Genomic DNA, 23713 nt, shown 5'->3' with positions numbered 1-23713 from the left:
TGTCTATCTTTTTTATGTCGACCATTTTCATGTCGGCCTTTTGACCCTGTCGACCTTCTGACCCTGTCGACATAATGTCTGTCTAATATATGGTGTCTATCTATTGACTGTCTAACTAGACACTGTCTATGTATCAAACGGATAGGCCTCAGTGCCCTGCCCAGCACAAATCCTGGGAGGAACACTACGTATGTATGGACTGATCTTATTCAGTCCATTAGGAAGCAGCCCAGCGGTTGCTGTTTATGTGATGTGAGTGCAGAAGTACTACTTATATATAAATGGGAGATGAGCCCTCCAAAATCTGTAGAAAATAGGGTGCCAGGATATAATCTGCATGTAGTATTTAGGAAGAAAACGGCACCCCGAGGTAGAGAACCAAACACCAAAGTGTTTATTTCAGCATATAGCATGTTACACAGCAACATTTTGGGCAGCTATGTTCTTTTTACCAAGCTTAAGCTTGATAAAACAGAGAAGAAAGACAGCACAGGAATAATTATATTAATGACATCATTATACACAGTATGTACTATTTTTCTGTTGAACTGTCTTTACTTGAATTAAAATACTGGTAAAGTCTTGTTGTTAAAGGCACAAAGTTGTCTCTATATACAACTGTGACTTCAAAATTAATTTTTCCCTTTGGTTCTTCAGGAATACCCCGTGCCGCCAGCTCTGATGGATCTTCTACAGTGTTTTCGTCTGTAAAAAAAAAAAAAAAAAACAACAACCATATTTTACACAAAGTTGGATGTATGAATTGACATTACAATCTTTCAGCATCAGTCTGCAGGGAGCTATTCTCAACAGTTAATGGACCATGCTTGTTTTGCCATAGAAAGAGCAGAGTCCTGCGATTTGTTTGTTGTTTTCACCTTGGAACTGGGACAGAGCCTAGCCCCACCCCCAACTCAGATTGGCCCAGTGCGTAATACAGCAGGGATTACAATTGATTGGTTCATACCATCAAGGTTATCTCACCTATGGCCATCATCCCGAGAGAGAAAGCATGGGCTTGTTGAAATGGGCAACCAGGGTCAGACTTGCCCACGGGTACAGCCAAAACCACCGGTGGGCCCTACTGCCTTAGGGCCCACTCCTTCCTCTAGGGATCAGGTTCCAGACTGTGCCCTTGTATTATACATACTAGATATACTGCATTACACTGCAAAAGACAATTGTGTATTTCAAGCCCCTGTGGAGGCGATCCACACCCCCTTTGAAGGCTGGCCATTCCCATAAGTATGGGCCCCTATCTCTGGATTCCCCCAATGGGCCCTTCATCCCCCCAGTCCAACACTGTGGGCAACATCTCCAATTCATCTTTCTAGAAAGATTTTATACTTGTCCCCCATAGAATGGGATTCCCAGGCAGAGTACAATAAAAACCTTTGGCAGATGGCTACCTGCAGAGAGATACCGTGGCTTACCTGTTACATTTTATAGACGCGTAAAGACACCGTATAATAAAGTCTGTCTCTGCTTTTCCCGGTTACTTTATAACTGCAATATTATGGTGTCTATTCATGAAGCAGTGAAGAGTGGAGGAGTGAGCCTGTGGAGAAGTTGCCCATGGCAACCAAATAGCTTCTCCGTACAATTGCATAATATGCAAATTATGTTACTTCAGTGCTGATTGATTGCCATGGGCAACTCCTCCACTGGTTCACTCCTTCACACTTTTCACTGCTTCATGAATAGACCCCTATAACTAAATTGAAAAGGGGCAACAGCTCTTCACATTCACAACCAATTCAGTGATGCAGTCCAGGTGTTACTGCAACTGATAACTTGGAAAAGCAGAACCAGGCTGGTTACAGCCAGTGTTATGAAGAAGTAGCCAGGTTGGCATGTGCTGGATATGAAGGAACATATGACATACTTTAAAGAAAAAACCAAGAGAGCGCTAGTTCACATTTGATGTGGATTTTTTATTTATATTAAATGAAAAAAACAATGTCTAAAACCATTATACTTATTGTCGGCCGACAGAAACACTCTTATCCCATAAAAAACAATGATTATAAAACAGGATAACTCCCCTATATATAAAAAACAATATGCATGAATCTATAATTGGACTAACTATGTTCCAATGAATGTATACTTCACAAATTAGCCATAATCTATAAATATATTGCACTGAACATGGATACAATATTGGTTTTATATTATAAATAAACAGATCTCTCCAAATGAATGAAACCTAGATGGTATAGCTCTTTCCAATCTTGGTTATATTGTAACAGTCCATGTATCAGAATGTGACCAGATGATAATGGTTTTCCTGTAAGTATTTATACGAACAAAAAGTCTCCTATTTGTTGGCTTTCAAATGAGCTATATGATTGGTGTCAATTGTTCTGACTATTAATCATCTGCTCCTCATTTATTGCAAATGTTACGCCCGTTCTCTTCACCACATATTAAAGTCAATAAACTGTGGCATATACTGAATGGTGTGGATTGAACATATTATGTCATGCAAATGTCTGAAGATAATCACACTGCGTGTGATGGTGCTCCCGGCTAATTGACTCACCGATCACCCGTTATATGTGGAACTTATGTTTCTCACGGTATAGATGAATCGTCCTCCCGGCCCTTAGCGGTATTTGCTTGTACCTGCAGCCTTATCCGGAGTCCGTGTATCTGACCAGATTGTGAAGTTCCTTTCTCGGGTGTCAGTTCACACCGTCAGCTGGTGTGAATGCTTTCGCTCTGATGTGCGGGCAGTGAAAGACAAGACATACGCGTTTCTCCGCCTACTTTTCAGTATCGGCGGCTTCCTCAGTGTAGGACACTGAGGAAGCCGCCGATACTGAAAAGTAGGCGGAGAAACGCGTATGTCTTGTCTTTCACTGCCCGCACATCAGAGCGAAAGCATTCACACCAGCTGACGGTGTGAACTGACACCCGAGAAAGGAACTTCACAATCTGGTCAGATACACGGACTCCGGATAAGGCTGCAGGTACAAGCAAATACCGCTAAGGGCCGGGAGGACGATTCATCTATACCGTGAGAAACATAAGTTCCACATATAACGGGTGATCGGTGAGTCAATTAGCCGGGAGCACCATCACACGCAGTGTGATTATCTTCAGACATTTGCATGACATAATATGTTCAATCCACACCATTCAGTATATGCCACAGTTTATTGACTTTAATATGTGGTGAAGAGAACGGGCGTAACATTTGCAATAAATGAGGAGCAGATGATTAATAGTCAGAACAATTGACACCAATCATATAGCTCATTTGAAAGCCAACAAATAGGAGACTTTTTGTTCGTATAAATACTTACAGGAAAACCATTATCATCTGGTCACATTCTGATACATGGACTGTTACAATATAACCAAGATTGGAAAGAGCTATACCATCTAGGTTTCATTCATTTGGAGAGATCTGTTTATTTATAATATAAAACCAATATTGTATCCATGTTCAGTGCAATATATTTATAGATTATGGCTAATTTGTGAAGTATACATTCATTGGAACATAGTTAGTCCAATTATAGATTCATGCATATTGTTTTTTATATATAGGGGAGTTATCCTGTTTTATAATCATTGTTTTTTATGGGATAAGAGTGTTTCTGTCGGCCGACAATAAGTATAATGGTTTTAGACATTGTTTTTTTCATTTAATATAAATAAAAAATCCACATCAAATGTGAACTAGCGCTCTCTTGGTTTTTTCTTTATTGTTCTTTATATTAGGGGCGTATATACCAATAGCCCCTTAGAGAGCAGCTGTACAACATTTGTATAAATCACAGCGCCAGGTTTTTGGTTTTGTTTTGATATGACATACTTGCCTACCTGACCCTCTCCATGAGGGAGAAAATGCTCTGTTCCTGGACTTTCCTGGTAACGTATGATTACCATCACCTGTGGTGAAACACCTTTCTTATCAATTAACTAGCTCACCACAGGTGATGGCAATCATACATTACCAGGAAAGTCCAGGAACAAAGCATTTTCTCCCTCATGGAGAGGGTCAGGTAGGCAAGTATGACATGATGATGATGCTGCTACTATATTATCTCACTCATGTCAGCATTGCCGGTCATTATACTGCATGCCCACCCTCCAACTGTACCTTTTTGGCAGGTACAGTACCTTTTTTTTTTTATGGTCTGTACCGATTTATTGCTCTCCAAACTCCCATTGATTCACATCCTCTGTATTATGTGCATTGTTTTTAATGTCTGTAAAACGCCTTGAGTCCTGTTGGAGAAAGAGCACTATATAAATAAAATTATTATTATTAATAGTATAGGAATAGAGTGGCCACGCCCCCTTTCCTAATTTGTATCAATTGTTATGTGTAAAATGTTGGAGGGCATGCTGTGAGGCACACTTAGCGCCAGGGACATATGAAGACGACACAGCATACCTCCAACATTTTACACATAAAAATCGGTACAAATGAGAAAAGGTGGCGTGGCCACGGGTATATTCCCATACTTTCAATGGAAGTTTGAAGAGCCAAAAATCGGTACAGACCATAAAAAAAAAAAAATAAGAATTTACTCACCGGTAATTCTATTTCTCGTAGTCCGTAGTGGATGCTGGGACTCCGTAAGGACCATGGGGAATAGCGGCTCCGCAGGAGACTGGGCACAACTATAAAGAAAGCTTTAGGTCTAACTGGTGTGCACTGGCTCCTCCCACTATGACCCTCCTCCAGACTTCAGTTAGGATACTGTACCCGGAAGAGCTGACACAAGAAGGAAGGATTTTGAATCCCGGGTAAGACTCATACCAGCCACACCAATCACACCGTATAACTCGTGATACAATACCCAGTTAACAGTATGAAAACAACTGAGCCTCTCAACAGATGGCTCAACAATAACCCTGTAGTTAAGCAACTATATACAAGTATTGCAGACAATCCGCACTTGGGATGGGCGCCCAGCATCCACTACGGACTACGAGAAATAGAATTACCGGTGAGTAAATTCTTATTTTCTCTAACGTCCTAAGTGGATGCTGGGACTCCGTTAGGACCATGGGGATTATACCAAAGCTCCCAAACGGGCGGGAGAGTGCGGATGACTCTGCAGCACCGAATGGGCAAACTCTAGGTCCTCCTCAGCCAGGGTGTCAAACTTGTAGAATTTTGCAAATGTGTTTGACCCCGACCAAGTAGCTGCTCGGCAAAGTTGTAGAGCCGAGACCCCCTGATTTTGGATGCGGCAGTCCAGCCGCAGAATGTGCAAGCTGAATCGTACTACAGATCTAGCGAGCAATAGTCTGCTTTGAAGCAGGTGCGCCCAACTTGTTGGGCGCATACAGGATAAATAGCGAGTCAGTTTTCCTGACTCCAGCCGTCCTGGAAAATAAGATTTTACTTACCGATAAATCTATTTCTCGTAGTCCGTAGTGGATGCTGGGGACTCCGTCAGGACCATGGGGAATAGCGGCTCCGCAGGAGACAGGGCACAAAAGTAAGCTTTTAGGATCACATGGTGTGTACTGGCTCCTCCCCCTATGACCCTCCTCCAAGCCTCAGTTAGGTACTGTGCCCGGACGAGCGTACACAATAAGGAAGGATCTTGAATCCCGGGTAAGACTCATACCAGCCACACCAATCACACCGTACAACCTGTGATTTGAACCCAGTTAACATTATGATAACAACGAAGGAGCCTCTGAAAAGATGGCCCACAACAATAACAACCCGATTTTTGTAACAATAATTATGTACAAGTAATGCAGACAATCCGCACTTGGGATGGGCGCCCAGCATCCACTACGGACTACGAGAAATAGATTTATCGGTAAGTAAAATCTTATTTTCTCTAACGTCCTAGTGGATGCTGGGGACTCCGTCAGGACCATGGGGATTATACCAAAGCTCCCAAACGGGCGGGAGAGTGCGGATGACTCTGCAGCACCGAATGAGAGAAACTCCAGGTCCTCCTCAGCCAGGGTATCAAATTTGTAGAATTTTACAAACGTGTTCCCCCCTGACCACGTAGCTGCTCGGCAAAGTTGTAAAGCCGAGACCCCTCGGGCAGCCGCCCAAGATGAGCCCACCTTCCTTGTGGAATGGGCATTTACAGATTTTGGCTGTGGCAGGCCTGCCACAGAATGTGCAAGCTGAATTGTACTACAAATCCAACGAGCAATAGTCTGCTTAGAAGCAGGAGCACCCAGCTTTTTGGGTGCATACAATATAAACAGCAAGTCAGACTTTCTGACTCCAGCCGTCCTGGAATTATATATATATATATATATATATATATATATTTTCAGGGCCCTGACAACGTCTAGCAACTTGGAGTCCTCCAAGTCCCTAGTAGCCGCAGGCACCACAATAGGTTGTTTCAGGTGAAACGCTGACACCACCTTAGGAAGAAACTGGGGACAAGTCCGCAGTTCTGCCCTGTCCGAATGGAAAATTAAATATGGGCTTTTGTAAGACAAAGCCGCCAATTCTGACAATCGCCTGGCCGAGGCCAGGGCCAACAGCATGGTCACTTTCCATGTGAGATATTTCAAATCCACAGATTTGAGCGGTTCAAACCAATATGATTTGAGGAATCCCAACACTACATTGAGATCCCACGGTGCCACTGGAGGCACAAAAGGGGCTGTATATGCAATACTCCCTTGACAAACTTCTGGACTTCAGGAACCGAAGCCAATTCTTTCTGGAAGAAAATCTACAGGGCCGAAACTTGAACCTTAATGGACCCCAATTTGAGGCTCATAGACACTCCTGTTTGCAGGAAGTGCAGAAATCGACCTAGTTGAAATTTCTTCGTGGGGCCTTCCTGGCCTCACCCACGCAACATATTTTCACCACATGTGGTGATAACGTTGTGCGGTCACCTCCTTCCTGGCTTTGACCAGGGTAGGTATGACCTCTTCCGAAATGCCTTTTCCCTTAGGATCCGGCGTTCAACCGCCATGCCGTCAAACGCAGCCGCGGTAAGTCTTGGAACAGACATGGTACTTGCTGAAGCAAGTCCCTTCTTAGCTCCCAAGGCCATTAGTCCTCTGTGAGCATCTCTTGAAGTTCCGGGTACCAAGTCCCTCTTGGCCAATCCGGAGCCACGAGTATAGTTCTTACTCCTCTACGTCTTATAATTCTCAATACCTTGGTTATGAGAAGCAGAGGAGGGAACACATACAGCGACTGTTACACCCACGGTGTTACCAGGACGTCCACAGCTATCGCCTGAAGGTCTCGTGACCTGGCGCAATACCTGTCCCGTTTTTTGTTCGGGCGGGACGCCATCATGTCCACCTTTGGTCTTTCCCAACGGTTCACAATCATGCGGAAAACTTCCCGATGAAGTTCCCACTCTCCCGGGTGGAGGTCGTGCCTGCTGAGGAAGTCTGCTTCCCAGTCGTCCACTCCCGGAATGAACACTGCTGACAGTGCTATCACATGATTTTCCGCCTAGCGAAAAATCCTTGCAGTTTTGCCACTGCCCTCCTGCTTCTTGTGCCGCCCTTTCTGTTTACGTGGGCGACTGCCGTGATGTTATCCCACTGGATCAATACCGGCTGACCTTGAAGCAGAGGTCTTGCTAAGCTTAGAGCATTATAAATTTGCTCTTAGCTCCAGTATATTTATGTGGAGAGAATTCTCCAGACTTGATCACACTCCCTGGAAATTTTTTCCCTGTGTGACTGCTCCCCAGCCTCTCAGGCTGGCCCCCGTGGTCACCAGCATCCAATCCTGAATGCCGAATCTGCGGCCCTCTAGAAGATGAGCACTCTGTAATCACCACAGGAGAGACACCCTTGTCCTTGGATATAGGGTTATCCGCTGATGCATCTGAAGATGCGATCCGGACCATTTGTCCAGCAGATCCCACTGAAGAGTTCTTGCGTGAAATCTGCCGAATGGAATCGCTTCGTAATAAGCCACCATTTTTTACCAGGACTCTTGTGCAATGATGCACTGACACTTTTCCTGGTTTTAGGAGGATCCCGATTAGCTCGGATAACTCCCTGGCTTTCTCCTCTGGGAGAAACACCTTTTTCTGGACTGTGTCCAGAATCATCCCTAGGACCAGCAGACGTGTCGTCGGAACAACTGCGGTTTTGGAATATTTAGAATCCACCCGTGCTGTCGTAGAACTACTTGAGATAGTGCTACTCCGACCTCCAACTGTTCTCTGGACCTTGTTCTTATCAGGAGGTCGTCCATTTTCTTTGAAGACGAATCCTCATTTCGGTCATTACCTTGGTAAGGACCCGGGGTGCCTTGGACAATCCAACGGCATCGTCTGAAACGGATAGTGACAGTTCTGTACCACGAACCTGAGGTACCCTTGGTGAGAAAGGCAAATTTTGGGACATGGAGGTAAGCATCCCTGATGTCCCGGGACACCATATAGTCCCCTTCTTCCCGGTTCGCTATCACTGCTCTGAGTGACTGCATCTGGATTTGAACCTTTGTAAGTGTTCAAATATTTCAGATTTAGAATAGGTCTCACCTAGCCTTCTGGCTTCAGTACCACCATATAGTGTGGAATAATACCCCTTTCCTTGTTGTAGGAGGGGTAATTTTATTATCACCTGCTGGGAATACAGCTTGTGAATTGTTTTCAATACTGCCTCCCTGTCGGAGGGAGACATTGGTACAGCAGACTACAGGAACCTGCGAGGGGGAAACGTCTCGACATTCCAATCTGTACCCCTTGGATACTACTTGTAGGATCCAGGGGTCCTGTACGGTCCCAGCGTCATGCTGAGAACTTGGTAGAAGCGGTGGAGGGCTTCTGTTCCTGGGAATGGGCTGCCTGCTGCAGTCTTCTTCCCTTTCCTCTATCCCTGGGCAGATATGACTCTTATAGGGACGAAAGGACTGAGGCTGAAAAGACGGTGTCTTTTTCTGCAGAGATGTGACTTAGGGTAAAAAAAACGGTGGATTTTCCAGCAGTTGCCGTGGCCACCAGGTCCCATGGACCGACCCCAAATAATTCCTCCCCTTTATACGGCAATACATCTTTGTGCCGTTTGGAATCTGCATCACCTGACCACTGTCGTGTCCATAAACATCTTCTTGCAGATATGGACATCGCATTTACTCTTGATGCCAGAGTGCAAATATCCCTCTGCGCATCTCGCATATATAGAAATGCATCCTTTAAATGCTCTTATAGTCAATAAAATACTGTCCCTGTCAAGGGTATCAATATTTTTAGTCAGGGAATCCGACCAAGCCACCTCAGCTCTGCACATCCAGGCTGAGGCGATCGCTGGTCGCAGTATAACACCAGCATGTGTGTGTATACTTTTTAGGATATTTTCCAGCCTCCTATCAGCTGGCTCCTTAAGTACGGCCCTATCTGTAGATGGTACCGCCACTTGTTCTGATAAGCATGTGAGCGCCTTATCCACCCTAAGGGGCGTTTCCCAACGCGCCCTAACTTCTGGCGGGAAAGGGTATACCGCCAATAATTTTCTATCGGGGGAAACCCACGCATCTCACACACTTCATTTAATTTATCTGATTCAGGAAAAACTACAGGTAGTTTTTTCACATCCCACATAATACCCTTTTTTGTGGTACTTGTAGTATCAGAAATATGTAACACCTCCTTCATTGCCCTTAACGTGTGGCCCTAAAGGAAAATACGTTTGTTTCTTCACCGTCGACACTGAAATCAGTGTCCGTGTCTGGGTCTGTGTCGACCGACTGAGGTAAATGGGCGTTTTACAGCCCCTGACGGTGTTTGAGACGCCTGGACAGGTACTAATTTGTTCGCCGGCCGTCTCATGTCGTCAACCGGCTTGCAGCGTGTTGACATTATCACGTAATTCCATAATTAAGCCATCCATTCCGGTGTCGACTCCCTAGAGAGTGACATCACCATTACAGGCAATTTGCTCCGCCTCCTCACCAACATTTTCCTCATACATGTCGACACACACGTACCGACATACAGCACACACATAGGGAATGCTCTGATAGAGGACAGGACCCACTAGCCCTTTGGGGAGACAGAGGGAGAGTTTGCCAGCACACACCAAAACGCTATAATTATACAGGGACAACCTTTATATAAGTGTTCCTCCCTTATAGCATTTTAATATATATTCATATCGCCAAATCAGTGCCCCCCCTCTCTGTTTTAACCCTGTTTCTGTAGTGCAGTGCAGGGGAGAGCATGGGAGCCTTCCTACCAGCATTTCTGTGAGGGAAAATGGCGCTGTGTGCTGAGGAGAATAGGCCCCGCCCCCTTTTCGGCGGGCTTCTTCTCCGGAGTCTGTGATATCTGGCAGGGGTTAAATACATCCATATAGCCTCAAGGGCTATATGTGATGTATTTTTCGCCATACAGGTATTATACATTGCTGCCCAGGGCGCCCCCCCCGCGCCCTGCACCCTCCGTGACCGCTGTGTGAAGTGTGCTGACAACAATGGCGCACAGCTGCAGTGCTGTGCGCTACCTGATGAAGACTGAAAGTCTTCTGCCGCCTGGTTCCGGACCTCTTCAATCTTCAGCATCTGCAAGGGGGGTCGGCGGCGCGGCTCCGGGACGAACCCCAGGGCGAGACCTGTGTTCCGACTCCCTCTGGAGCTAATGGTGTCCAGTAGCCTAAGAAGCCAATCCATCCTGCACGCAGGTGAGTTCACTTCTCTCCCCTAAGTCCCTCGATGCAGTGAGCCTGTTGCCAGCAGTACTCACTGAAAATAAAGAACCTAAAAACTTTTTCTAAGCAACTCTTTAAGAGAGCCACCTAGATTGCACCCTGCTCGGACGGGCACAAAAACCTAACTGAGGCTTGGAGGAGGGTCATAGGGGGAGGAGCCAGTACACACCATGTGATCCTAAAAGCTTACTTTTGTGCCCTGTCTCCTGCGGAGCCGCTATTCCCCATGGTCCTGACGGAGTCCCCAGCATCCACTAGGACGTTAGAGAAACATATATTTTCAGGGCCCTGACTACGTCCAACAACTTGGAAGCCTCCAAGTCTTTTGTAGCCGCAGGCACCACAATAGGTTGGTTCAGATGAAACGCTGATACCACTTTAGGGAGAAACTGGGGACGAGTCCTCAATTCTGCCCTATCCATATGGAAAATCAGATAAGGGCTTTTACATGACAAAGCTGCCAATTCTGATACACGCCTGGCCGAAGACAAGGCCAACAACATGACCACTTTCCACGTGAGATATTTCAAATCCACGGTTTTCAGTGGCTCAAACCAATGTGACTTTAGGAAATCCAACACCACGTTGAGATCCCATTGAGAGCCACTGGAGGCACAAAAGGGGGCTGAATATGCAGCACTCCCTTAACAAAAGTCTGAACTTCAGGTAGCGAAGCCAGTTCTCTCTGGAAGAAAATCGATAGAGCCGAAATCTGGACCTTAGTGGAACCCAATTTAAGGCCCATAGTCACCCCTGACTGTAGGAAGTGCAGGAAACGGCCCAGCTGAAATTCCTCCGTTGGGGCCTTCTTGGCCTCACACCACGCAACATATTTTCGCCATATGCGGTAATAATGATTTGCGGTTACTTCTTTCCTAGCCTTAATCAGCGTAGGAATGACTTCCTCCGGAATGCCCTTTTCCTTCAGGATCCGGTGTTCAACCGCCATGCCGTCAAACGCAGCCGCGGTAAGTCTTTGAACAGACAGGGCCCCTGCAGCAGCAGGTCTTGTCTGAGCGGTAGAGGCCATGGGTCCTCTGTGATCATTTCTTGAAGTTCCGGGTACCAAGCTCTTCTTGGCCAATCCGGAACAATGAGTATAGTTCTTACTCCTCTTCTCCTTATTATCCTCAGTACCTTTGGTATGAGAGGAAGAGGAGGGAACACATAAACCGACCGGTACACCCACGGTGTCACTAGAGCGTCCACAGCTATCGCCTGCGGGTCTCTTGACCTGGCGCAATACTTTTCTAGCTTTTTGTTTAGGCGGGACGCCATCATGTCCACCTGTGGTCTTTCCCAACGGTTTACAATCATCTCCCGGGTGGAGGTCGTGCCTGCTGAGGAAGTCTGCTTCCCAGTTGTCCACTCCCGGAATGAACACTGCTGACAGTGCTAACACGTGATTTTCCGCCCATCTGAGAATCCTTGTGGCTTCTGCCATCGCCGTCCTGCTTCTCGTGCCGCCCTGTCGGTTTACATGGGCGACCGCCGTGATGTTGTCTGACTGGATCAGTACCGGCTGGTTTTGAAGCAGGGGTTTTGCCTGACTTAGGGCATTGTAAATGGCCCTTAGTTCCAGAATATTTATGTGCAGGGAAGTCTCCTGACTTGACCATAGTCCTTGGAAGTTTCTTCCCTGTGTGACTGCCCCCCAGCCTCGAAGGCTGGCATCCGTGGTCACCAGGACCCAGTCCTGTATGCCGAATCTGCGGCCCTCTTGAAGATGAGCACTCTGCAGCCACCACAGCAGAGACACCCTTGTCCTTGGAGACAGGGATATCAGACGATGCATCTGAAGATGCCATCCGGACCACTTGTCCAACAGGTCCCACTGAAAGGTTCTTGCATGAAACCTGCCGAATGGAATCGCTTCGTAGGAAGCTACCATTTTTCCCAGGATCCGCGTGCAGTGATGCACCGACACATGTTTTGGTTTTAGGAGGCCTCTGACTAGAGATGACAGCTCCTTGGCCTGCTCCTCCGGGAGAAACACTTTTCTCTGTTCTGTGTCCAGAACCATCCCCAGGAACAGTAGACGTGTCGTAGGGACCAGCTGTGACTTTGGAATGTTTAGAATCCAGCCGTGCTGTTGTAGCACTTCCCGAGATAGTGCTACCCCGACTAACAACTGTTCTTTGGACCTCGCCTTTATCAGGAGATCGTCCAAGTACGGGATAATTAAAACTCCCTTCTTTCGAAGGAGTATCATCATTTCGGCCATTACCTTGGTAAAGACCCTCGGAGCCGTGGATAGACCGAACGGCAACGTCTGGAATTGGTAATGACAATCCTGTACCACAAATCTGAGGTACTCCTGGTGAGGATGGTAAATGGGGACATGCAGGTAAGCATCCTTGATGTCCAGTGATACCATGTAATCTCCCTCGTCCAGGCTTGCAATAACCGCCCTGAGCGATTCCATCTTGAACTTGAATTTTTTTATATATGTGTTCAAGGATTTCAAATTTAAAATGGGTCTCACCGAACCGTCCGGTTTCGGTACCACAAACATTGTGGAATAGTAACCCCTTCCTTGTTGAAGTAGGGGCACCTTTACTATCACTTGTTGTGAATACAGCTTGTGAATTGCCTGTAACACTGCCTCCCTGCCTGAGGGAGTGGTTGGCAAGGCAGATTTGAGGAAACGGCGGGAGGGAGACGTCTCGAATTCCAGCTTGTACCCCTGAGATACTACTTGAAGGATCCAGGGATCCACCCGTGAGCGAGCCCACTGATTGCTGAAAAATTTTAGACGGGCCCCCACCGCACCTGGCTCCGCCTGTGGAGCCCCAGCGTCATGCTGTGGACTTAGAGGAAGCGGGGGAGGACTTTTGCTCCTGGGAACTGGCTGTATGCTGCAGCTTCTTTCCCCTACCTCTGCCTCTGGGCAGAAAGGACGCGCCTTTAACCCGCTTGCCCCTATTGGGCCGAAAGGACTGTACCTGATAATACGGTGCTTTCTTTGGTTGTGAGGGAACATGGGGTAAAAATGTAGACTTCCCAGCTGTTGCTGTGGATACGAGGTCCGAGAGACCATCCCCGAACAACTCCTCACCCTTATAAGGCAGAACTTCCATATGTCGTTTGGAATCTGCATCTCCTGTCCACTGCCGAGTCCATAACCCTCTCCTGGCAGAAATGGACATTGCACTAATTTTGGATGCCAGCCGGCAAATATCCCTCTGTGCATCCCTCATGTATAAAAGTGCGTCTTTTATATGTTCTACGTTTAGCAATATAGTGTCCCTGTCTAGGGTATCTATATTTCGGACAGGGAATCTGACCACGCAGCAGCAGCACTGCACATCCAGGCTGAAGCAATAGCCGGTCTCAGTATAACACCTGTGTGTGTATATATAGATTTCAGGATAGCCTCCTGCTTTCTATCAGCAGATTCCTTCAGGGCGGCCGTATCCGGAGACGGTAGTGCCACCTTCTTTGACAAGCGTGTGAGCGCTTTATCCACCCTAGGGGATGTTTCCCAGCGTGCCCTATCCTCTGGCGGGAAAGGGTACGCCATTAGTAACCTCTTAGAAATTACCAGCTTTTTATCAGGGGAAGCCCACGCTTCTTCACACACTTCATTTAACTCTTCAGATGGAGGAAAAGCTACTGGTAGTTTTTTCTCTCCAAACATAATACCCTTTTTTGTGGTACCGGGGGTAACATCAGAAATGTGCAACACATTTTTCATTGCCTCAATCATGTAACGTGTGGCCCTACTGGAAGATACATTAGTCTCATCGTCGTCGACACTGGAGTCAGTATCCGTGTCGACATCTGTGTCTGTCATCTGAGGTAGCGGGCGTTTTAGAGCCCCTGATGACTTTTGAGACGCCTGGGCAGGCACAGGCTGAGAAGCCGGCTGTCCCACATTAGGTATGTCGTCAAACCTTTTATGCAAGGAGTCGACACTGTCGCGTAATAACTTCCACAGCACCATCCACTCAGGTGTCGACCCCGCAGGGGGTGACATCACGTTTACAGGCATTTGCTCCGCCTCCACATAAGCCTCCTCATCAAACATGTCGACACAGCCGTACCGACACACCGCAAACACACAGGGAATGCTCTGACAGAGGACAGAACCCCACAAAGCCCTTTGGGGAGACAGAGAGAGAGTATGCCAGCACACACCAGAGCGCTATATAACACAGGGATCCCACTATAAATAAGTGTTTTCCCTTATAGCTGCTTTTTTATATATATCATATATATATATCTATACTGCGCCTAAATTTAGTGCCCCCCCCCCCCCCCTCTCTTTTTTACCCTTCTGTAGTGTTCAGACTGCAGGGGAGAGCCAGGGAGCTTCCTTCCAGCGGAGCTGTGAGGGAAAAATGGCGCCAGTGTGCTGAGGGAGATGGCCCCGCCCCTTTTTCAGCGGACTTTCTCCCGCTTTTTCTGGAATACTGGCAGGGGTAATTTTACATCTATATAGCCTCTAGGACTATATATGATGTAGATTTGCCAGCCAAGGTGTCATATATTGCCCTCAGGGCGCCCCCCCAAGCGCCCTGCACCCATCAGTGACCGGAGTGTGAGGTGTACATGAGGAGCAATGGCGCACAGCTGCAGTGCTGTGCGCTACCTTGGTGAAGACCGAAGTCTTCTGCCGCCGATTTTCCGGACCTCTTCGTGCTTCTGGCTCTGTAAGGGGGACGGCGGCGCGGCTCCGGGAACGAACACCAAGGTCGGGTCCTGCGGTCGATCCCTCTGGAGCTAATGGTGTCCAGTAGCCTAAGAAGCCCAAACTACCACCTGTTAGGTAGGTTAGCTTCTTCTCCCCTTAGTCCCTCGCTGCAGTGAGTCTGTTGCCAGCAGATCTCACTGTAAAATAAAAAACCTAAATATACTTTCTTTCTAGGAGCTCAGGAGAGCCCCTAGTGTGCATCCAGCTCAGCCGGGCACAAGATTCTAACTGAAGTCTGGAGGAGGGTCATAGTGGGAGGAGCCAGTGCACACCAGTTAGACCTAAAGCTTTCTTTATAGTTGTGCCCAGTCTCCTGCGGAGCCGCTATTCCCCATGGTCCTTACGGAGTCCCAGCATCCACTTAGGACGTTAGAGAAATAAGAATTTACTCAACGGTAATTCTATTTCTCGTAGTCCGTAGTGGATGCTGGGAACTCCGTAAGGACCATGGGGAATAGCGGCTCCGCAGGAGACTGGGCACAACTAAGAAAGATTTAGGACTACCTGGTGTGCACTGGCTCCTCCCTCTATGCCCCTCCTCCAGACCTCAGTTAGGAAACTGTGCCCGGAAGAGCTGACACAATAAGGAAAGGATTTGGAATCCCGGGTAAGACTCATACCAGCCACACCAATCACACCGTACAACTTGTGATACTATACCCAGTAAACAGTATGAATAACAACTGAGCCTCTCAACAGATGGCTCCAAACAATAACCCTTTAGTTAGGCAATAACTATATACAAGTATTGCAGACAATCCGCACTTGGGATGGGCGCCCAGCATCCACTACGGACTACGAGAAATAGAATTACCGGTGAGTAAATTCTTATTTTCTCTGACGTCCTAGTGGATGCTGGGAACTCCGTAAGGACCATGGGGATTATACCAAAGCTCCCAAACGGGCGGGAGAGTGCGGATGACTCTGCAGCACCGAATTAGCAAAAGCAAGGTCCTCCTCAGCCAGGGTATCAAACTTGTAGAACTTAGCAAATGTGTTTGAACCCGACCAAGTAGCAGCTCGGCAAAGTTGTAAAGCCGAGACCCCTCGGGCAGCCGCCCAAGAAGAGCCCACTTTCCTCGTGGAATGGGCTTTACAGATTTAGGATGCGGCAGTCCAGCCGCAGAATGTGCAAGTTGAATCGTACTACAGATCCAGCGAGCAATAGACTGCTTTGAAGCAGGAGCACCCAGCTTGTTGGGCGCAAACAGGATAAATAGCGAGTCAGTTTTCCTGACTCCAGCCGTCCTGGAAACATAGATTTTCAGGGCCCTGACTACGTCCAGGAACTTGGAATCCTCCAAGTCCTTAGTAGCCGCAGGCACCACAATAGGTTGGTTCAAATGAAAAGCTGATACCACCTTAGGAAGAAATTGGGGACGAGTCCTCAATTCCGCCCTATCCATATGGAAAATCAGATAAGGGCTTTTACATGACAAAGCCGCCAATTCTGACACACGCCTGGCCGAAGCCAAGGCCAACAGCATGACCACTTTCCACGTGAGATATTTTAGTTCCACGGTTTTAAGTGGCTCAAACCAATGTGACTTAAGGAAATCCAACACCACGTTGAGATCCCAAGGTGCCACTGGAGGCACAAAAGGGGGCTGAATATGCAGCACTCCTTTAAGAAACGTCTGAACTTCAGGCAGTGAAGCCAGTTCTTTTTGGAAGAAAATCGACAGAGCCGAAATCTGGACCTTAATGGAACCTAATTTGAGGCCCATAGTCACCCCTGACTGTAGGAAGTGCAGAAATCGACCCAGCTGAAATTCCTCCGTTGGTGCCCTTCTGGCCTCACACCACGCAACATATTTTCGCCATATGCGGTGATAATGGTTTGCGGTCACCTCCTTCCTAGCTTTAATCAGCGTAGGGATGACTTCCTCCGGAATGCCCTTTTCCTTCAGGATCCGGCGTTCAACCGCCATGCCGTCAAACGCAGTCGCGGTAAGTCTTGGAACAGACAGGGTCCCTGCAGCAGCAGGTCCTGTCTGAGCGGCAGAGGCCATGGGTCCTCTGAGATCATTTCTTGAAGTTCTGGGTACCAAGCTCTTCTTGGCCAATCCGGAACCACAAGTATAGTTCTTACTCCTCTCCTTCTTATTATTCTCAGTACCTTGGGTATGAGAGGCAGAGGAGGGAACACATAAACCGACTGGTACACCCACGGTGTCACTAGAGCGTCCACAGCTATCGCCTGAGTGTCCCTTGACCTGGCGCAATATCTTTTTACCTTTTTGTTGAGGCGGGACGCCATCATGTCCACCTGTGGCCTTTCCCAACGGTGTACAACCATTTGGAAGACTTCTGGATGAAGTCCCCACTCTCTCGGGTGGAGGTCGTGCCTGCTGAGGAAGTCTGCTTCCCAGTTGTCCACTCCCGGAATGAACACTGCTGACAGTGCTAACACATGATTTTCCGCCCATCGGAGAATCCTTGTGGCTTCTGCCATCGCCATCCTGCTTCTTGTGCCGCCCTGACGGTTTACATGGGCGACCGCCGTGATGTTGTCTGACTGAATCAGCACCGGCTGGTGTTGAAGCAGGGGTCTTGCCTGACCTTAGGGCATTGTAAATGGCCCTTAGTTCCAGAATATTTATGTGTAGGGAAGTCTCCTGACTCGTCCATAGTCCTTGGAAATTTCTTCCCTGTGTGACTGCCCCCCAACCTCGAAGGCTGGCATCCGTGGTCACCAGGACCCAGTCCTGTATGCCGAATCTGCGGCCCTCTAGATGATGAGCACTCTGCAGCCACCACAACAGCGACACCCTGGTCCTTGGAGACAGGGTTATCAGCCGATGCATCTGAAGATGCGATCCGGACCACTTGTCCAACAGATCCCACTGAAAGATCCTTGCATGGAACCTTCCGAATGGAATTGCTTCGTAAGAAGCCACCATCTTTCCCAGGACTCGCGTGCAGTGGTGCACCGACACCTGTTTTGGTTTTAGGAGGTCTCTGACTAGAGATGACAACTCCTTGGCCTTCTCCTCCGGGAGAAACACTTTTTTCTGTTCTGTGTCCAGAACCATCCCCAGGAACAGTAGACGCGTTGTAGGAACCAGCTGCGACTTTGGAATATTCAGGATCCAGCCGTGCTGTTGTAGCACTTCCCGAGCTAGTGCTACTCCGATCAACAACTGTTCCCTGGACCTCGCCTTTATAAGGAGATCGTCCAAGTACGGGATAATTAAAACTCCCTCTTTCCGAAGGAGTATCATCATTTCGGCCATTACCTTGGTAAATACCCTCCGTGCCGTGGACAGACCAAACGGCAACGTCTGGAATTGGTAATGACAGTCCTGTACCACAAATCTGAGGTACTCCTGGTGAGGAGGGTAAATGGGGACATGCAGGTAAGCATCCTTGATGTCCAGTGATACCATGTAATCCCCCTCGTCCAGGCTTGCAATCACGCCCTGAGCGATTCCATCTTGAACTTGAACCTTCTTATATAAGTGTTCAAGGATTTTAAATTTAAAATGGGTCTCACCGAACCGTCCGGTTTCGGTACCACAAACATTGTGGAATAGTAACCCCGTCCTTGTTGAAGGAGGGGTACCTTGATTATCACCTGCTGAGAATACAGCTTGTGAATCGCCTCCAGCACTGCCTCCCTGTCCGGGGGAGCTGTCGGCAAGGCAGATTTGAGGAAACGGCGAGGGGGAGACGTCTCGAATTCCAGCTTGTACCCCCTGAGATACTACTTGTAGAATCCAGGGATCCACCCGTGAGCGAGCCCACTGGTCGCTGAAGTTCTTGAGACGGGCCCCCACCGTACCTGGCTCCGCCTGTGGAGCCCCAGCGTCATGCGGTAGACTTAGAGGAAGCGGGGGGAGGACTTTTGTTCCTGGGAACTGGCTGTATGTTGCAGCTTTTTCCCTCTACCTCTGCCTCTGGGCAGAAAGGACGCGCCTCTAACCCGCTTGCCTTTCTGGGGCCGAAAGGACTGTACCTGATAATACGGTGCTTTCTTTGGCTGTGAGGGAACATGGGGTAAAAATGCTGACTTCCCAGCTGTCGCTGTGGAAACGAGGTCCGAGAGACCATCCCCAAACAACTCCTCACCCTTGTAAGGCAAAACTTCCATGTGCCTTTTAGAATCTGCATCTCCTGTCCACTGCCGAGTCCACAATCCTCTCCTGGCAGAAATGGACATTGCGTTTATTTTAGATGCCAGCCGGCAAATATCCCTCTGTGCATCTCTCATGTATAAGACAGCGTCTTTAATATGCTCTACGGTTAGCAATATAGTGTCCCTGTCTAGGGTATCAATGTTTTCCGACAGGGAATCTGACCACGCAGCTGCAGCACTGCACATCCATGCTGAAGCAATAGCCTGTCTCAGTATAATTCCTGAGTGTGTATATACAGACTTCAGGATAGCCTCCTGCTTTCTATCCGCAGGCTCCTTTAGGGCGGCCGTGTCCGGAGACGGTAGTGCCACCTTTTTTGACAGACGTGTGAGCGCTTTATCCACCCTAGGGGATGTCTCCCAACGTGACCTGTCCTCTGGCGGGAAAGGGTACGCCATTAGTAACTTTTTAGACATTACCAGTTTCTTATCGGGGGAAGCCCACGCTTCTTCACACACTTCATTTAATTCATCAGATGGGGGAAAAACCACTGGTAGCTTTTTCTCCCCAAACATAATACCCTTTTTTGTGGCACCTGGGGTAATATCAGAAATGTGCAACACATTTTTCATTGCCGTAATCATATAACGAGTGGCTCTATTGGAATGTACACTAGTCTCATCGTCGTCGACACTGGAGTCGGTAACCGTGTCGACATCTGTGTCTGCCATCTGAGGTAGTGGGCGTTTTAGAGCCCCTGATGGCTTTTGAGACGCCTGGGCAGGCACGGGCTGAGAAACCGGCTGTCCCACATCTGCTATGTCGTCAAACCTTTTATGTAAGGAGTTGACACTGTCGCGTAATTCCTTCCACATGTCCACCCATTCAGGTGTCGACCCCGCAAGGGGTGACATCACATTTATCGGCACCTGCTCCGCCTCCACATAAGCCTCCTCATCAAACATGTCGACACAGCCGTACCGACACACCGCACACACACAGGGAATGCTCTGACTGAGGACAGGACCCCACAAGGTCCTTTGGGGAGACAGAGAGAGAGTATGCCAGCACACACCAGAGCGCTATATAATGCAGGGATACACACTACACACAGTGATATTTCCCCTATATCTGCTATAATACACAGTTTGCGCCTAAATTTAGTGCCCCCCCTCTCTTTTTTACCCTATTGAGCCTGGAAACTGCAGGGAAGAGCCTTGGGAGCGTCCTTCCAGCGAGCTGTGAGAGGAAATGGCGCCAGTGTGCTGAGGGAGATAGCCCCGCCCCCTTCACGGCGGACCTCTCCCGCTTTATTTAGGATATTTTTGGCAGGGGATTTTACACATATATAGTCTTACTGACTATATTATGTGTTTTTTTGCCAAGCTAAGGTATTTTTATTGCAGCCCAGGGTGCCCCACCCCAGCGCCCTGCACCCATCAGTGACCGGAGTGTGTGGTGTGCATGGGGAGCAATGGCGCACAGCTGCAGTGCTGTGCGCTACCTTAATGAAGACCGGAGTCTTCAGCCGCCGATTTCCTGGACATTCTTCTTGCTTCTGGCTCTGCAAGGGGGACAGCGGCGCGGCTCCGGGACCGGACGACCGAGGCTGGGCCTGTGTTCGATCCCTCTGGAGCTAATGGTGTCCAGTAGCCTAAGAAGCCCAAGCTAGCTGCAAGCAGGTAGGTTCGCTTCTTCTCCCCTCAGTCCCTCGTAGCAGTGAGTCTGTTGCCAGCAGATCTCACTGAAAATAAAAAACCTAAATATACTTTCTTTTCTAAGAGCTCAGGAGAGCCCCTAGTGTGCAACCAGCTCGGCCGGGCACAAAATTCTAACTGACGTCTGGAGGAGGGGCATAGAGGGAGGAGCCAGTGCACACCAGGTAGTCCTAAATCTTTCTTAGTTGTGCCCAGTCTCCTGCGGAGCCGCTATTCCCCATGGTCCTTACGGAGTTCCCAGCATCCACTAGGACGTCAGAGAAAAGGTACAGTTGGAGGGTATGTTACAGTAGTTCGCCCTCCACACGCTAGGTGGCGCTGCCGTTACTCGCTATTGACGTCCCACGATCTGACCGCGAACGTTACTTAGTAAATAACTATGGGAGTCACCTGTCTCTGAGGGTTTCTTTTCTATGCTTTTGCCCGTCATCCACTGCATGTACGCCACGGAGCCGATCATGGTCCAGACGCTAACGGCGTAAATCATTGACAGATGCGTCCTCCAGTTCACGCTATCTAGGTCCAACCTCGGGGGCCAGAATTTGAAGCGTTTCGCATCTGTCCTGCGGAACATGAGGGCGCCCGAGAGCCGCACCATGGCCGCAGTAGCTTCACACCCTGCCGGCCAGCGACAGCGTCCGTACCGAAGGGCAAACGCACCGCATTGGCTGGACACGTCGTCCAATGGCGCCTGCCCCAGCCACCCACGTGATGAGAAACGTCATTCCCTAGTTTGTAATCTGCAGTTGTGCACACTACAGGTGACTGTGCCATTACTGGCCAGGCGGGGGCAGTAGAGTAACAGTGATTCATATAGTAGGTGCATTTATTTTTAGTTTAAGCTTTTCTCTGACGTCCTAGTGGATGCTGGGAACTCCGTAAGGACCATGGGGAATAGCGGGCTCCGAAGGAGGCTGGGCACTCTAGAAAGATTTATGACTACCTGGTGTGCACTGGCTCCTCCCACTATGACCCTCCTCCAAGCCTCAGTTAGATTTTGTGCCCGGCCGAGGTTGGATGCACACTAGGGGCTCTCCTGAGCCCTTAGAAAGAAAGTATAGATTTAGGTTTTTTATTTTCAGTGAGACCTGCTGGCAACAGGCTCACTGCAGCGAGGGACTAAGGGGAGAAGAAGCGAACTCGCCTGCTTGCAGCCGGATTGGGCTTCTTAGGCTACTGGACACCATTAGCTCCAGAGGGATCGACCGCAGGCCCAGTCCTTGGTGTTCGGTCCCGGAGCCGCGCCGCCGTCCCCCTTACAGAGCCAGAAGCAAGAAGAGGTCCGGAAAAACGGCGTCAGAAGACATCAGTCTTCACCAAGGTAGCGCACAGCACTGCAGCTGTGCGCCATTGCTCCTCATACACACTTCATACTCCGGTCACTGAGGGTGCAGGGCGCTGGGGGGGGGCGCCCTGAGAAGCAATAATAACACCTTGGCTGGCAAAAATTCCACAATATATAGTCCCAGAGGCTATATATGTGGAAAAGGGGCGGAGCTATATCTCACAGCACACTGGCGCCATTTCTCCTTTACAGATCCGCTGGAAGGAAGCTCCCTGGCTCTCCCCTGCAGTCTACACTACAGAACAGGGTAAAAACAGAGAGGGGGGGGCACTAAATTTAGGCGCAGTATATAATATATAGAAAAAGCAGCTATAGGGGACATAACTCAGTTAGTCCCTGCATTATATAGCGCTCTGGTGTGTGCTGGCATACTCTCACTCTGTCCCCCCAAAGGGCTTTTGTGGGTCCTGTCCTCATTCGGAGCATTCCTTGTGTGTGTGCGGTGTGTCGGTACGGCTGTGTCGACATGTTTGATGAGGATAATGATGTGGAGGCGGAGCAGATGCCTTTAGAAGGGATGTCACCCCCTGCGGGGCAGACACCTGAGTGGATGAGCTTATGGAAAGTAATGAGTGCACGTATAGACTCCTTACATAAGAAAATTGACGACATGCCAAATGTGGGACAGCCGACTTCTCAGCTCGTGCCTGCCCAGGCGTCGCATGGGTCGTCAGGGGCTCTAAAACGCCCGCTACCGCAAGCAGACCCAGATGTCGACACTGATACTGACACCAGTGTCGACGACGATGAGTCTAACCTGATGCCCACTAAGGCCATTCACTGCATGATTGAGGCAATGAAAGAGGTGTTACACATTTCTGATATAACTACAGGTACCACTAAAAAGGGTATTATGTTTGGAGAGAAAAAACTACCCGTAGTTTTTCCCCCATCAGATGAATTAAATGAAGTGTGTGAAGAAGCGTGGGTTTTCCCGGATAAAAAATTGGTAATTCCTAAGAAGGTACTAATGGCGTTCCCTTTCCCGCCAGAGGATAGGTCACGTTGGGAAACACCCCCCAGGGTGGACAAAGCGCTCACACGTTTGTCTAAAAAGGTGGCACTACCGTCTCCGGATACGGCCGCCCTCAAGGAACCTGCTGATAGAAAGCAGGAGGCGATCCTGAAGTCTGTATATACACACTCAGGCATTATACTTAGGCCAGCTATTGCGTCAGCCTGGATGTGCAGTGCTGCCGCTGCGTGGTCAGATAAACTGTCAGAAAATATTGAC

The 23713-nt window shown here is 48.6% G+C and overlaps 1 long non-coding RNA gene across 1 annotated transcript; it reads right to left on the bottom strand.

Annotated features, from left to right (window-relative positions):
* Positions 1 to 371: 371 nt before the first annotated feature.
* On the bottom strand, positions 372 to 21911 carry LOC134911746 (uncharacterized). The gene is made up of 2 exons (XR_010176809.1): positions 21525 to 21911; positions 372 to 705 (listed from the first exon to the last, which is right to left on the bottom strand). It is a non-coding gene; the product is annotated as an uncharacterized LOC134911746 (long non-coding RNA).
* Positions 21912 to 23713: the final 1802 nt, after the last annotated feature.

Source organism: Pseudophryne corroboree, chromosome 4 (genome assembly GCF_028390025.1).
Source record: "Pseudophryne corroboree isolate aPseCor3 chromosome 4, aPseCor3.hap2, whole genome shotgun sequence".
Taxonomy (NCBI): domain Eukaryota; kingdom Metazoa; phylum Chordata; class Amphibia; order Anura; family Myobatrachidae; genus Pseudophryne; species Pseudophryne corroboree.
The sequence above is the reverse complement of the archived record's forward strand: the minus strand, read 5'-3'. Positions and strand labels throughout refer to the sequence as shown.